This window comes from Siphateles boraxobius, unplaced genomic scaffold (genome assembly GCF_051911475.1).
Source record: "Siphateles boraxobius isolate OS27281-9 unplaced genomic scaffold, OSU_SipBor_1 30, whole genome shotgun sequence".
Classification (NCBI taxonomy): Eukaryota; Metazoa; Chordata; class Actinopteri; order Cypriniformes; family Leuciscidae; genus Siphateles; species Siphateles boraxobius.
Genome location: NW_027508920.1, coordinates 648,216 through 665,312, shown reverse-complemented (window position 1 = coordinate 665,312; position 17,097 = coordinate 648,216). Strand labels below are relative to the sequence as shown.

At 48.1% G+C, this 17,097-nt stretch overlaps 1 pseudogene; it reads right to left on the bottom strand.

Moving 5' to 3' along the window:
• Positions 1-587: 587 nt before the first annotated feature.
• Positions 588-16,726, bottom strand: LOC143757165 (extracellular calcium-sensing receptor-like; annotated as a pseudogene).
• Positions 16,727-17,097: the final 371 nt, after the last annotated feature.

Here is a 17,097-nt window from a genome sequence, read left to right as displayed (position 1 = left end):
CTAAATCCCATAGCACATAGCTCACAACATTAATACAACTGTAAGTGTGGCAAGCAACAGTAACTAAATTTCGAAAACTGATTTCTTGAATAAGCACAACCTTGCTAGCTGGAGGGCTACTGTTCTGTAGAATTTCATTTCAAATCCCAATCAAACCTGCCTGTCTGTAATTTTCTAGTTATCCTTAAGATCTTGATTAGCTACTTCAGGAGTATCGGATTTGGGTTGGAGTTAAACTATGCAGAACAGTGGCCCTCCAGGAGCAGGACTTAAGAAACTTGTCTGGCAGTTACAATTTGCAGTTTGTAAATTTGCAGCAATGGATCCTGTTTAAAATCACATGAAAGAATGCATATGATTAAATCGACATAACATCACCACACTGACATGTGAACATGAGACTAGGATTCTTTGTGAATGCATCACTATCAAATTATTATTATTTTGATACTTGTTATAATTTACATAAATGCATAAGTGTATTTATTATTGAAATTTAAAATTACTTTTGTAAATTTCATGCATCAAAAACTTTTTTCTTTAAATAATAATAAAGGACACTGTTAATATACACTTTATTTTATTTCTCAAAATGATTTAGGTGTAGTCTTTCCCATCAGATGTTGCTTTGTGTTTTGTTCAGGCTTAAACAGGATGATATAACATTTAGGTCCAAATATGCAGAACAGTAAACCAAAGCTTGAGGCTAAAATAGCAAATATCTCCACAGCTACAGTAAATTTTCCAGGAGAACTGATATAAGCTGGAATGAATGTGATCCATACAGCACAGAATATTAGCATTCTGAATGTGATGAATTTGGCTTCATTAAAGTTATCAGGTAGTGTGCGAGCCAGAAAGGCCAGAAAGAAGCACAAGACAGCCAGTAGACCAATATAACCCAGTACAGCAGATAAACCTATAGTGGAACCCAGACTGCACTCAAGAATGATATTTTCATTATAATATTTCATGTTTTTGTAGGAAACAGGAGGAGATATTGTTATCCAAAGCACACAGATAATAACCTATATAAGTGTAAAAGCAAGAACACTGAGTTGTTGTTGTGCAGGCCCAAACCATTTCATGATATTACTTCCTGGAAGTGTGGATTTAAAGGCCATTAACACCGCTATTGTTTTCCCCAGAACACAGGAGATACAGAGGACAAAAGTGATCCCAAACGCTGTGTGACGCAACATCCAGGACCACTTAGGCGACCAATGAAAGTAAGTGAACAGAGGAAACACAGTGACAATGAGAAGAGCAGCAGGAAGCTCAGCTCGGAGTTGTTGGCTTTTACTATGGGGGTGTCCTTCTTGCTGTAAAACAGGATGGCCACCAGCACAGTTAATCCTACTCCAAACAGTGAGAAAAAGACTAGCACTACACCCATAACTTCAGTGAATGACAGAAACTCTATAGCCTTTAAATCACATTTATCTTTTTCAGCATTAGACCAGTATTCCCCTGGACACTGCTTGCAGTTATTTGAATCTGGAAAGGAAGTTGTGTTTACTATAGTTAGAGACAAATGAGAAAATGACTTCATTGATAAAGTCTCTTGATAAGAACCTACATCCTTAAAAGTAGAAAGAAAATACAAGAAAAACAGCTAACCAATTTTCTTTGAAGCTTTGAGATGGGCTGAAGATTACCTGTCTCATTACTGATTTCTCCTTCTGCACATGGAATACAGTCATAACAGCAGACAGGTCTTCCTTTCTGTGCAGCCTTCCTAGTGCCTGGATGACAGCTCACACTGCACACAGACCTTGGCTTCTACAAAGTAAAATAAAATTATACATGGTATTACACGGTTACTATGTGATATGATAACGATAAAACGTACTCGGTTACTAACGTAACCTCGGTTCTCTCTAGAGAGGGAACGAGTACTGCGTAATATCTTGCGCTCTGGGGAAAACCTCTTTTCCACGAGATATTGAAGCCAAAAATTATCCTTTAATTTTGATTAATGTAAAACGCTGTGCGGCAGCGTGCAGACATAGGCAAGACGGCTCGCGCGCCTATTGGCTGCCCTGCGGCAACAGCAGCAAGCCTATCGAGAGAGGCCCTGTGTGACGTGACATCCAATGGGGGTGCTTCGCGCCCATTTCGTCGCGTCCCGCCAGAATAGGCGTGGCCTTGGCCTATAAATACGCTCGACAGGCTGATACAAACTGGTTTTCAACGCTGAAGCGAACCAGCGCTGTTGTATGCACGGCAAGATACGCAGTACTCGTTCCCTCTCTAGAGAGAACCGAGGTTACGTTAGTAACTGAGTACGTTCTCTTACGAGAGTATCTCTCTTACTGCGTAATATCTTATGCTATGGGGAACACAATGTAAGACGCCGTGCGTACTGGGATCCGACACCAAAGTCCCAAGGGCAGTAGCCCGGGGCTCATATAGTGCATAATCACCGTAGACTCACAGAGAGTCGGAGAAGAGAGGCTACCAGCATCATTCCCCACGAAATAGCATCCCATAGGAGCTAGTTATGTCAACAGTATATCCCGCAGACAGGGTGAACGCGTTCAGCCTGAACTGGGCAAAAATACGGGCTATTCAACACCCATGGAGCTGTTCCATCGATCAGCGAGCGATACTCAATCAAAACTCAGCATTCTGCGCCGGCGCAGCGGGACAGATAGTACTGAATTCTAGACCGACAGCAGCTTGGCCTGTAAGGCGTGAACTTCTAGGTTATAGAACCTTATAAATGTAGACGGCGAGGCCCAGCCCGCCGCCATATAGATATCATGCAAGGAAATCACACTAGACCACGCCCACGAAGAGGCCACGCCTCTCGTGGAGTGCGCTCTGACACCCAAAGGACACTGCAGGCCCTTAGAAGTGTAAGCCAGCGCTATGGCATTGACTATCCATCTGGATAGGCTCTGTTTTGATGCGGCCAGTCCCTTGGAGCGTCCGCCAAACAAAACAAAGAGCTGCTCGGTCTGCCTGAAGACAGACGAGCGGGACACATAAGCTCTCAGCGCCCTGACGGGGCAAAGGAGATTAGCATCCGCTTCCTCATTGTTCACTGGGAGGGCGCACAGGGAAATAACCTGGGCCCTGAACGGTGTGTTGAGGGATTTTGGCACGTACCCGTGCCTTGGTTTGAGTATGACTTTTGAGTCATTAGGCCCAAACTCAATACAGGACGCGCTTACTGAAAGCGCTTGTAAGTCCCCCACGCGCTTCATTGAAGCAAGAGCCACAAGAAATACCGTTTTGAAAGACAGGTGCTTCATGTCTGACAAATGGATTGGCTCGAATGGGGCACCTTTCAGGGCTTCTAGAACCGTAGAAAGGTCCCACATAGGAATCCCCTGAGGAATCGCACGACGAGGTCGTTCTTCCCCAGTGACTGGCCAGACGTCGGTTTTGCAAACGCCGTTATGGCCGCCACGTATACTTTGAGCGTGGACGGGGTTCTACCCTTATCCAGCAGCTCCTGAAGGAAGGAGAGCACTTCCGTAACCCCGCAGTCTACGGGTGAAAAGCCCTGAGCTTGACACCAGGTAGAGAACACTGACCATTTCGAGGAGTAGAGCCATCTAGTAGACGGGGCCCTAGCCTGCGTGATCGTGTTTAACACTCCCTCCGGGAGGTTAGCGGGTACCCGTTGATGGCCCACACATATAGGGACCATAACTCCGGGCGAGGATGCCAAATCGAGCCCTTTGCCTGAGAGAGGAGGTCTCTCCTCACCGGTATCGGCCACGGGGCAGTGCTGGTCAGCTGCATCAGGACTGGGAACCAGGTTTGGTTCGTCCATAGCGGAGCCACGAGCAGCACTGGGCATCCATTTTCCCTCATTCGTTCCAGCACTTGAGGCAGGAGCGAGACGGGGGGAAAAGCATAGAGGGGGCGTCGGGGCCATACGTGGGCCAGCGCGTCCCTGCTCTTGGAGAAAAAGTTCGGACAGTGAGCGTTTTCCTGGGATGCGAACAGGTCCACCTGCGCTCTGCCGAATATCTCCCACAGCAGTTGGATCGTCTGCGGGTGCAGGGACCATTCCCCTGCTGGGACATTGTTTCTGGACAGTCTGTCTGGTCCCAGATTCAGTTGACCAGGCACATGCGCTGCTTTCAGTGAAAGCAGGTTGTGCTGAGCCCAGTCCAGGAGGCGTTTCGTCAGCCTGTAAAGGCTTCGGGACCTGACGCCGCCCTGGTGATTTATGTACACCACCACTGACATGTTGTCCGACCGGACTAAGACGTGGCGGCTTTTTATCTGGGGACAAAAGCGCCCTAGCGCGTTGTCTACTGCCAGCATTTCTAGACAGTTTATGTGTAGGAGCTTCTCCCGTTCTGACCACTGGCCAAAGAACGGTCTGCCCTCGAGCAGCGCTCCCCATCCCGAGGTGGAGGCGTCCGTGGACACCACCATCACACTCGAGGGAGTCCCCAGACTCACGCCTGACTGGTACCAGTCGGCTTTTTTCCAAGGTTTCAGAGCCGAGACGCATTTCCTGTCGACCCTGAGGCGAAACAGACCAGCGGCCCAAGCCCCGGGCGGAACTCGTGCTTTCAGCCATAACTGCAGTGGGCGCATGCGAAGCAGGCCCAGCTGAAGTACTGAAGATGCTGAGGCCATGAGGCCCAGCATTTTCTGAAACCGTTTGAGCGGGACTATGGAGCCGCGGCAGAAGGATTTCACGGCGCGCTGAATGTTCAGTCCTCGCTCCGGCGACAGACGTGCTGTCATAGACAGCGAGTCCATCACTGTTCCCAGAAAGGAGATTTTCTGGCTGGGAGACAGCGAACTCTTCGCCCAATTGACTGCGAGACCCAAATTCTCGAGATGCTCGAGTAATGCGGTCTTGTGTTCTATGAGCTCTGATCGTGATCGAGCTAGAATCAACCAGTCGTCCAAGTAGTTCAAAATTCGCATGCCCTGAAGTCTCAGGGGTGCGAGAGCCGCGTCCGTGCACTTCGTGAATATACGGGGTGCTGGAGACAGGCCGAACAGTAGGACTGTGTATTGATATGCCTGGCCCTCGAAGGCGAATCTCAAGAATCGCCTGTGACGTGACGCAATCTGTATTTGGAAATAGGCGTCTTTCAGATCTATTGACATGAACCAGTCTCCCTGGCGCACGTGCGCGAGGATTTTGCTGGTTGTCAGCATTTTGAACTTGCGTTTCAGAAGCGCTTTGTTCAATTGTCGCAGATCTAGAATGGGTCTGAGACCCCTGTCTTTTTTCGGTACCAGAAAATATCTGCTGTATACACCCCCTTCGCTCTGAGCCTGAGATAAAGGTTCTATGGCCCCTTTGCTCAGTAGTTTCGCTATTTCGGTTCGAAGTAGATGAGATACTTCGTTGTCCACCGTGGTTTCGACACGCGCCGTGCAACGGCGGGGACGTCGAGCGAACTGTAGCGAATAGCCTCTCTTTATAGTGTTCAACACCCATTCTGATACCCCGGGAAGCATTGCCCATGCATTCGCGTGGATAGCTAGAGGCAGAATGATATCCGGGCTCTGGCCGCGGCACAGCGGCGGCTGCAGAGCTTCGGTGTGCTGAGACATGAACACTGTGTTTAAAGTGTGCGAGGCGGGGGGCGCGCCGATCACGGCGGGCAGCCTGTTCGCACTCGCTTGCTCTATGACAAATTGTGGAGAGAGAACGAGCGGGACAAACCCCGTAGGGTTCAGCGTGTCTGTGAGTGAATGTGGGCGCGGGACAGCGGGCACATTTACTGCACTGAAAACACCGTCGGCTTGCGCTGACTGAATATGTGTTGGTTTCGTTTTTACAGAAACCGTGGGACACGCACTGTGTAGTGTTTGTGGGCACTGTGTCGTGGGCACATTCACTACATTTGCACAATCGACATGAGTCGATTTTATTTGTGCTAGCCCTGAACTGTGGCGGGCTGTGTCTGTGTGTGGGAATGGGCACTGTGACGTGGGCATTCTTACAACACTCATAACACCATCGGCTATGGCCGGGACACCAGAAAATACACTCTTTATTGGATTTATCTGGGTAGCCGTAAAAACGGCTGTTGTGTGCAGGCAAGCGGGCAAATGAACCGACTTGTTGACTGCTAAATACACTGGAACAGTCACATCGCATGGAACTGGACGAGCGAAATGTTTCGGTGAAAATCCGGCCGCAACGAGATTTGAACACCGTCGCTTTCCTAGAGAGGTTAGGAAGGCTTTGAGACCTCGGGCTTGATCTCAATCCTCGGCCGGGGCCCGCGCTGAGGGGGGCGGCGTCCAGCAGAGCGAGAGCGCGGTCTCTGTTCTCGGGCCTGGCGGCGCTGAGAAGCGGCGGCGGGTGGTGCAGGCTGTGGCTGTGAGCTACGGGCAGACGGCTGTTTCGAGCGACCTGCTGCGGAGCTAGAGCGCTTCAGGAGGAAGTGCTTCGTAGCCTGCGATGTCTTCTGAACCTCCTGGAATCTGTCCGCGAAATCTTTGACGGCAGATCCGAAGAGGCCCACTGGCGAAATGGGCGCGTCGAGAAACACAGAGCGCTCCGAATCCGTCATTTCAGACAGCGTTAGCCATAGGTGTCTCTCAGCCACGGTGAGAGAGGCCATGTTCCGCCCAACGGCCTGTGCAGCAGATTTAGCGGCGCGAAGAGCCAGGTCTGTAGCGCTCCTTAAATCCGCAACGCTGATCGATCCCACGCCTTCCTCGTCCATTTTTCGGAGAAGGTCGGCCTGGAAGATCTGCAGGATGGCCATTGTGTGTAGCGCCGACACAGCTTGCCCGGCGGCGGTGTAAGCACGACCGTGCATGGCTGACGTCACTCGGCAGGCTTTAGATGGCAACACCGTCTGTGCTCGCCGTCCAGCAGAGGGCGGGCAGAGATGTGATGCTACCGCTGCTTCCACAGGAGGAAGAGAAAGGTACCCTCTGTCTTTTCCGCACCGTCCACAGTGGAGAATGCAGCAGAGACAGATGTACGCATTCTGGCCGAGAAGGGGGCGTTCCAAGACCTCGCGACTTCTTCGTGAAGCTCAGGAAGAAAAGGCGCGGGTCTGGACTGTGATGGGGCGTGGTCCTTCTTGAGGAAACATCCATCCAGTCGGTTGCGCGGGGGTTGCGCGGGCGCCTCCCAGTCGAGGCCGAGGTTGTCGACGGCTTGAGAGAGCAGACGCATCAACTCAGACTCAATGCCCGCTCTTTTCCCGGAAGGCACACGAACAGCGGAGGGGAGGTCCACAGAGCTCGCCCAATCTTCGCTGTCCAACGCCCGGATAGAACAAGCCTCGGCTGTTTCGTCGATCTCAATGGCGGAAGCGGTGGCAGACGGCGGCCGCTGTCCATCGGTGAGTGACTCGAGCGATGCCGGCGAAGCTAGCGGGCGAACCGGCGAGCTTAGGCGGGCAGGAGAGGGCTCGGGAACGCGCTGAGCGCGGCGCTTTTTACGGCGCGGCGTCGCAGCAGGTTGAAGTGCAGGCTCTGAGAAGGATGCCAGGCGAGTCCTCAGAGTCACCATAGGCATTAGCTCGCAATGAGGGCATCCGCCCTCGACGAGAGCGAGAGCCGCATGATCCTCACCCAGGCAGGAAACGCAGATGACATGACGGTCCCCGTCGCTGAGTGTGGCTCGGCACGAGCCGCAGGATCTTTGCATCTTTAAAAAGACGCTTGCTCTTTTAGAACAGATAGAAACAGAGATAGAGTTTGAGTCGCATCGGCGAACACACACTCAGCAGTGAAATGGATATGAACGCCGGAAAGCGTAGCAGGTACGGCGGCTGAAGGCGGCGAGGTGCAGGCCAGCGACTTCAGGCTCGAAGGCTCGTCCCACAGAAGGCTTACAATCAGACGGCGCGGCTTCTCACTCCGGATCCAGCGATGCAGTAGTGCTTCGCTGAAGAGTTGAAAATCAGTTTGTATCAGCCTGTCGAGCGTATTTATAGGCCAAGGCCACGCCTATTCTGGCGGGACGCGACGAAATGGGCGCGAAGCACCCCCATTGGATGTCACGTCACGCAGGGCCTCTCTCGATAGGCTTGCTGCTGTTGCCGCAGGGCAGCCAATAGGCGCGCGAGCCGTCTTGCCTATGTCTGCACGCTGCCGCACAGTGTTTTCATTAATCAAAATTAAAGGATAATTTTTGGCTTCAATATCTCGTGGAAAAGAGGTTTTCCCCATAGCGTAAGATATTACGCAGTACGAGAGATACTCTCGTAAGAGAACTATCAGTATAATAGAGAATAGAATATTGTATCTTTGATGTACGGTGCTGCAACTGAAGAAAATGCATGCAAATAGTAAAAAACGCATGCAAATAGAAAAAAATGCATGCAAACAGAAAAAAACACCTGCAAATTAAGAAAACATCTTCATCAGTTTCACAACACACGTGTGCTCCAAATACTCACAACACAACCAAATACAGAAACGCGCTGCAAAAGTTCACAACACAACCAAATACAGAAACGCGCTGCAAATAAAACAGACCACAACGGAAATGTTTCCGGGGAACCAAAAAAATGACGAACCTGGCTGGGATGTGCTTATTGCTCGTGAGCATCCCTATGCCCTACTCCCTTCAAAGGGCAGACGGCAGAGCTCTTCAAGTGGGACTTTGGAGTGAGCAGGGCACTAGTGTGCCATTATGTAGCCGTTTGGAACGCACTTGATGAAAGGGGCAACGAAAGACATTTCCTTATTATTTCACCTCGGGTGTTCCCATGACAACGCAGTACGTTGTCCATCAGCTGAATAGCTGTTCTGACCACAGAAATATAATGCTGTTAACATAACAGTTGCATATAAATTAATTTTTTTATTTTTACTTTACAAAAAAATATAATTTTTACTTTACATTTCTTATGAAACTTTACTTTATGAAAATTTAAACTGATGTGTAACTGATGTATAGATTAATATCTTTCCTTCATGTTCTTCTTCTCTATCTTTTTCATTTAATTATTTTAGTTTTCAACTCATTGCTCATTTCTCATTTGTATTCTGATGACATTGAACATATTTTTAATACATGTTGTGTATTGTTTACAAGTTGTATGTCATAAAAATTTAATCTCTGTATGTTTTGCGGAATAAAACCCTAAAGTTAAAATAAATAAAATAAAATAAAGTAGAATTTTGAGCTGTACGCACGTCCCTGCCGGGTTCGTCACTTATTTGGTTCCCCCAGAAACATTTCCGTTGTGGTCTGTGTTATTTGCAGCGCGTTTCTGTATTTGGTTGTGTTGTGAACTTTTGCTGTGCGTTTCTGTATTTGGTTGTGTTGTGAGTATTTGGAGCACACGTGTGTTGTGAAACTGATGGAGATGTTTTCTTAATTTGCAGGTGTTTTTTTTCTATTCGCATGTGGTTTTTTTTCTATTTGCATGCGGGTTTTTTTCTATTTGCATGCGGTTTTTACTATTTGCATGCGTTTTCTTCAGTTGCAGCACGTTGAGCTCTCTCGGCCACCGTATTGATGTGTAAAATTACGCAAAAATGGAATGACAGCTATTGCATTGAGACACCACTGGAAAAACTGAAACTTGTTTTTTGCTCATTTAACCAGTTCTAAATCAACTATAGGTTATACCGTATATAAATGCAAATGCTATTAATATACATTTTTTTATTTTTTTATTAAAATGAGTTCCCTTTCAAGGGAACTCGAGCTGCGTTTGAGACGCGGTGGGAACGCTCTGCGTGATTACGTCGTGAAGAACGTGTAAAATCAGTCCAATGGAAGCCCGCTACGACATAGGTGACGTCATAGACCAGGAAACTATAAAGCAACCCTGAAATCAGACCGCGATAGCTTCTGCACCTTCAGCAAGCGCTCTCTGTATATCTGTCCTTGTCTATTTATTGTTGTCTGTCAAGCCCCTTATATACATATATATATATATATATATATATATATCACTATGGCGAGCAAGCAAAGTTATAAACCTTGTGTTGTGCCCTGCCCTCGTTATATCACGGGTGGGGACACACATCCTATGTGTATTGCTTGTTTGGGAGTCGAGCATGCCCAGTCAGTCCTCGAGGGGGCTGACTGTGAGCATTGCTTGAGTTTGTCTATGAAAACTCTCCGCTCTCGCCGAGCGTTCTTTGAGGAGGACGGTTCGGTTCGCGCTCCCCGAGGTGCGGGTCCCGCTGCTGCCGAGGCACAGAATTTCATCTTGGGGTTCGCAGATGGATCTAGTAGCGGGGTTTGAGACGGGCCCCGCCCTTTCTCAGCCCTTACCTACTGGATTCGGTGTCTTTGCCCAGGAAGGAGCCCGCTCTGCGGCTTCTCCTTCCCAGGCTGAGGCACCAATATTACGGCTATCCAGTTCTGAGGATCTGGATGTCGGTAGTATGGGGGATATTGAGTGTTCGCCAGCTCATACCCCTGCTGATGAGGAGCTTATGGAGGTTTTATCTCGTGCTGTTACTAAATTAAATATTGAGTGGCCAGCCGATGATTTCGATGTTGAATCTAGAAAGAGTCTTTTAGATGAACGTTATTTACCATCTAGATCACGACCTCCTCGTCGGGAACTCCCGTTTTTTCCCGATCTCCACGCCGAGGTTTCGAGATCGTGGATTAAACCGGCGTCTTTCAGAGTGCATAACCCACAAACTAAGAATTATAGTAAAATTCAAGGGATTGATCATTATGGTTTTTTGACTATGCCTCGTGCTGAAGACACACTAGCGAGCTATCTCTCCCCTGAGTCTTCTTCTTCTCTGAAAGCCCCGACGTTACCCACCAAACCATTAAAAAATACATCTTTGTTGGTGGGTAAAGCGTATTCGGCAGCAGGTCAGGCCGCAGCATGTTTGCACACTATGTCGATTCTCCAAGCGTACCAGGCTGACCTGCTGAAGGACATAGACGATAGTGAGGAAGTTAGTGCTGACGCAATTCGAGAATTGCGTCGCACGACAGATTTATCTCTCCGAGCCACCAAGGAGACGGCCAAGTCTGTTGGCCGCTCTATGGCAGCCTTGGTGGCCACGGAACGCCATTTATGGTTAAATTTATCAAAAATAAAAGAGAAAGATAGATCTGTTCTTCTGGACGCACCGCTGTCACCTACAAGTCTGTTCGGCGATGCTATAAATTGTGTTGTCGATAGGTTTCAAGAAAATAAGAAACAAGCGGCTGCGTTTCAGAGGTTTCTTCCTCGCCGGTCTATTGTCCCCGAGGCTGCTCGTAGTATAATGTCTGAGCAGCCTCATCCGTCTACGAGCTCCGCTCACAGAGTTCAACAAAAACAGAGCGTCGCCGCTCGGGCACCTCCTCAATCTACGGTTCCTGAGTGGCGCTCGCAGCCCAGACCTGTTAGGGGTAGACAAGATCTGAGGACTGTTATCTCTAGGAGAGCTTGGGCTAAGAAGAAGTCCTGACGCCAAGGCTATCAGGCTTCAGAGGGTGGTCCCCTCCAGGGAGGAACGGTTCCGAGGAACCGTCCCTCCTTGGCACCCTCCGGGGGGCGACTCTCCGAGGAGAGTCGCAGCGCTGCCACTTCGGTTGTTCCCTGCCGGTTCGCTGCTTCAGGGCACCGAGGTGTCAGCGTCCCCGTGCAATCCTCTGAGGAGGGTTGTAGAACGGTCAGTTCGGTTGTTCCCTGCCGGTTCGCCGCTTCAGGGCGCCGAAACGATTGTTCAATCAAATCCAGAGGCCAGTCTCGAGAGACTGGTTCCCTTATCGGAATTTCTGGCAGCGTGGAAACTTCTGCCAAATATTTCTCTATGGGTCCTGCACATAATAGAAAAGGGTTACAGAATTCAGTTCGGTTCTCGTCCGCCCAGATTTCAAGGAGTCCTCCCCACGGTGGTGGACTCACAGCAGGCTCTGGTAATGGAGCAAGAAGTACTGACACTTCTTCGAAAGGGAGCTATAGAAAGGGTTTCTCCTCCCAGCGGAGAGTCAGGGTTTTACAGCCGTTACTTCATTGTTCCAAAGAAGGATGGAGGGCTGCGTCCTATTCTAGACCTGCGCCAGTTAAGCAGCAGGGTTCAGAAACTCAAGTTCAGAATGCTTACACTCAAACAGATTGTATCACAAGTTCAGTCCGAGGACTGGTTTGTCACAATAGACTTGAAGGACGCGTACTTCCATGTATCTATCCATCCTCATCACAGGAGGTTCCTGAGGTTCGCTTTCGGGGGCGAAGCATACCAATATCGGGTTCTTCCATTTGGCCTAGGTTTATCTCCCCGCACTTTTACAAAATGCGTGGATGCAGCTCTGGCTCCGTTGAGACTCCAGGGCATCCGCGTATTAAATTACATCGACGATTGGTTGATTTTAGCTCAGTCAGAGCAGGTGGCGGTTCAGCACCGAGATGCTGTTCTGTCCCACATAAAGAGTTTGGGGTTGCGGCTAAACACCAAAAAGAGTGTGCTCCTCCCTGCTCAGAGGACCACTTTTCTAGGTGTAATTTGGGATTCGACCACAATGCAGGCACGCCTGTCTCCTGCTCGTATTTCTGCGATTCTCACAGCCGCAAAGAATGTGAAACTAGGCCAGTCACTCACTGTGAAACAGTTTCAGAGACTGTTGGGTCTCATGGCAGCTGCGTCCAACGTTATTACTTTTGGCCTTCTGTACATGAGACCCCTGCAGTGGTGGCTCAGGACCAAGGGGTTTTCTCCGAGGGGAAATCTGTTCCGCAAGATCAAGGTCACGCGGCTATGCCTTCGTGCCTTGACCTTGTGGAAGAAACCTTGGTTCCTCGCCCAGGGCCTAGTGTTGGGGGCTCCTTGTCGACGCGTCACGCTTTCGACGGATACTTCCCTCACGGGATGGGGGGCGGTCATGAGTGGCCGCTCGGCGCAAGGTCTGTGGCAGGACCATCAATGTTCCTGGCACATAAATCGTTTAGAGTTGATGGCGGTATTTCGAGCACTCAAATATTTCCTGCCAGACCTGAGAGGCCATCATGTGTTGGACCGCACAGACAACACTTCGGTGGTCTCCTATATCAACCATCAGGGGGGTCTGAGGTCACGTCACCTTTGCAAATTGGCCCATCAGATCCTCCTATGGGCCCAGGGGAAGTTACTGTCGCTCAAGGCGGTATATATTCTGGGGCGTCAGAATGTGGGAGCAGATATTCTGTAGAGACAGGGGCTGAGGCCCGGGGAGTGGAGACTTCACCCAGAAGTGGTGGAGTTCCTGTGGGAAAAGTTCGGTCGTGCTCAGGTAGACCTTTTCGCATCATCAGATTCAACCCATTGTCCCATGTGGTTCTCTCTAACGCACCCAGCTCCTCTTGGTCTGGATGCTATGGTGCAGGTGTGGCCGAGGCTGCACCTGTACGCCTTTCCCCCGATATCTTTGCTTCCGGGGGTTCTGGAGAAGGGGCTCGTCTGCTACTAGTAGCCCCTTATTGGCCGACCCGAGTTTGGTTCTCGGACTTGGTGTCTCTTCTGGACGGCTCCCCCTTGGAGATCCCAATCAGGGTGGACCTCCTGTCTCAGGCCGGGGGCACGATATTTCACCCTCGGCCGGAGTTGTGGAAACTGTGGGCCTGGCCTCTGAGGGGGCCAGGCTCAGGGAGACCGGTCTTTCGACCGATGTTGTAGAAACCATTCTTCAATCCAGAGCTCCTTCCACGAGAAGGCTGTATGCGCTAAAATGGAAACTTTTCACCACGTGGTGTGTTGAATGTCAGTTAGATCCTGTTAACTGCCCTGTTGGTTCAGTTCTTGATTTTCTGCAAGACCGTTTCTCGGCCAGGTTATCTCCTTCCACCCTAAAGGTTTACGTGGCGGCTATATCTGCCTACCACACCCCTCTGGGGGGTACTTCTATTGGGAGAAACCCTCTAATTACTCGCTTTCTCCGTGGTACATTGAGGTTGAGACCTGCACTGCACTCTAGTGCACCGGCTTGGGACTTGGCCATTGTACTCGAGGGTCTGGCTTTAGCTCCCTTTGAGCCCATCGAGGAGGTTTCTGAAAAGTTCCTCACTCTAAAGACTTTATTTCTCCTTGCTATCTCATCTATCAAGAGAATTGGTGATTTACATGCTTTGTCGGTTGCTCCTTCATGTCTGGAATTTGCACCTGGTATGGTGAAGGCATTTCTCTACCCCAGGCCGGGTTATATTCCTAAGGTCCCACTGAATGTTGGATGCCCAATAGTGCTGCAGGCCTTTTATCCTCCACCCTTTAATGCCCCTGACCAGGAACAGCTTAACCTGTTATGTCCAGTCCGGGCTTTAGATGCCTACGTTCACAGAGCTGCCCTGTGACGTAAATCTGAGCAACTATTTGTTTGTTTTGGGTCACTCAAGAGAGGATGCCCTGCATCTAAGCAGGTTATGAGTAAATGGATAGTCGAGGCTATTTCATTGGCTTATGAAGCGGCCGGACAGCCTTCACCTATGGCTGTGCGGGCCCATTCTACTCGGAGTATGGCGGCCTCTATGGCCTTAATTTCGGGAGTTTCCCTTCTTGACGTATGTAATGCGGCAGGATGGTCCTCTCTGCATACATTTGTCAGGTTTTATGACCTTGACCTCTCCACTCCTGGGGCGAGGTTGCTTGCTTCTTAGTGTGCGCAGGACCTCACACAGAACGGGCATTTGTCATTATGGCGTAGTGGGTATAGGGTTCCCACCGCGTCTCAAACGCAGCTCGAGTTCCCTTGAAAGGGAACGTCTCAGCTTACGTATGTAACCCTGGTTCCCTGATAGGGAACGAGACGCTGCGTTTGCCTGCCATACTTCCTGCATGCCCTGATCGACTTGCTTCAGGTTTTTCAGAAGCTATCGCGGTCTGATTTCAGGGTTGCTTTATAGTTTCCTGGTCTATGACGTCACCTATGTCGTAGCGGGCTTCCATTGGACTGATTTTACACGTGCTTCACGACGTAATCACGCAGAGCGTTCCCACCGCGTCTCAAACGCAGCGTCTCGTTCCCTATCAGGGAACCAGGGTTACATACGTAGCCTGAGACGTTTTCTGAGGGGCAGAACTTTGAGGAGTACATATAATATAAAATTATTATATACCAATGATTAATACAACACAAGCTATTTACCTGCAGCTTTCCTCCAGCCCATATTATGTTTTCAGTGTTGAGCACAAAGTGCTGATCAGGGGGCAGTGAGGCATCATAGTATCCCACTGGTTTAAATTGGACTGATCCATCTGAGTCTTGCTGCCAGTTCACAACTTCATACTGTGCTACAACTGCACCAGTTATGTCAAACCACACACTATCTCCTGTCTTTATGGTGGAATTTATCTTTTTCAGAGCCTCAACCACCTATTGAAAAATAAGACAATCCAGAGACATTTTGATGTTACCAAAGAGATAAAAAATATATTTGCCATATATTTGCCTGCTCTGCTTTCATCACAGTTTTTTTTTTACCTGCTGTGGTTGTATTGTCAGACCTTTTTCACAATCTCCTTGCTTCGTGCACTGGAGCAGACTGTGTACTGAGTAAGCCACGGCATAAACTGCTTTGTATACATTGCTTGAATATCTTTGTTCAGTCACATCTTCATTGTAATTTTTCAGTGCAATCAGATCCTCATATCCGCTACAATTTAATGCATATTGAGAATAATTCCCCTCAGTCTGTGAGTATGGGAATGCTGTGTTCCAGAATTTCTTTAAAATATAATCTGCAAACCCTTCAATATCAAATTTCCTCACTGCAAACCCCAGTGACCCTCCCAGAACATGAAAACTGTTTGGAATCATCAAACTTTTTGCAGTTATCCAAGCCTCCACTCCAATCAACTGGAAGTGTGTGATGTTCTCAATACTTAGCTGATCAAACAGATTGCCCATCTCACCTTGAGAAAGAAATGCCACAATTACTTTTGCAGTGCTTTTTTTCATTATCTGTACCACCTTTTGGAGTTTTTCAGGCTCTATTCGATAGAATTTTACAGAGTACTTCACACAAATCCCCTCCTCCTTGGCTGTTTTCAGAAATATGGATATTCCATTGTTTCCATAGTCATTGTCACTGTTCACAGCTCCCACCCAAGACCAGCCAAAGTGCTTGACTATGTATACAAGTGCTGTGCTCAGGTGGTAATCACTAGCAATAGTCCTGAAGAATGATGGGTAATTCTTCCTATTACTAAGGCATTCACATGTGGCTGAAGGACTTATCTGAAAAGAAAGCACAGGAAACAAATAAACAGTTCATAATCAGTATAGTATCACTATGGTCAGACTTGTACTATTTTTGCTTCTTACCACTGGAATTTTAAAAGGTCCTGTAGTTCTGTGCAGAATCACTGTGGCTGAAGACTCTGTTTCACCTATGATAGCATGGTTAGGAGACTGTCCATTGCAAATGTCCCCTACTGAAAACTCTTGGCACAATTCATCAATGCTAGAGTTGCACTCATGGAAGACAGTCTTGAACCACAGGTATCATATAGCCAATAGAAACATTTGGGAGCAAATTTTCACTTCTTTTAATCTCCTCTATGGCAAAGATCATTGTTTGAGCCATCCGAAAATCTATTAGATTCACACTGTGAAAACATTTAAGTTTTGCATGAGTAAACAAAGTTAAATACATATATTTATACATGCTACAAATTAATTGAGATAACAAATATGTTTTAATCAAATGCATTATCTTCCCAATGTAACAAACCTAGAGCAAAGCAGACGTTGAGGTTTTTGTGTAAATTCAAATGATGGTTATGTTTCTTTACTGTGGATTGCAAAAAGTATTCCAATAGTTACATCTCCATCTTTAGACAGCAGCGGGTATTTTGAGTCTCCCATCATATGACAAATGTTCTTTTTTGCCTTTGTATGAAGGCAATAATAAAATAGGTGTACGCAAAAAAAGATGAGAATCCTACTAATTGATCTCAGATGCATCTTCCAAATGCCAATGACCTGATACGCCATTTTAACTTTTATATATCACATCATTAATATGCGTCATTTAGGAAAAATGATCCCATAGGACATGAGTTATAAAAAAATAGGTGAAAAAAGATTGCAATCTTTGAAAAATTATTTGTAGTCCGTTCTACAGAGAGTGGGACATTTAAATCTCTTCCACGCTATTATAAGCTCTTCAAAAAATAATTAAAACTGATATCTAAAACATCTATTTATGAGTGAAGTTAAAAAATATAAAGTAGCAATTCTGGGAAAATGCC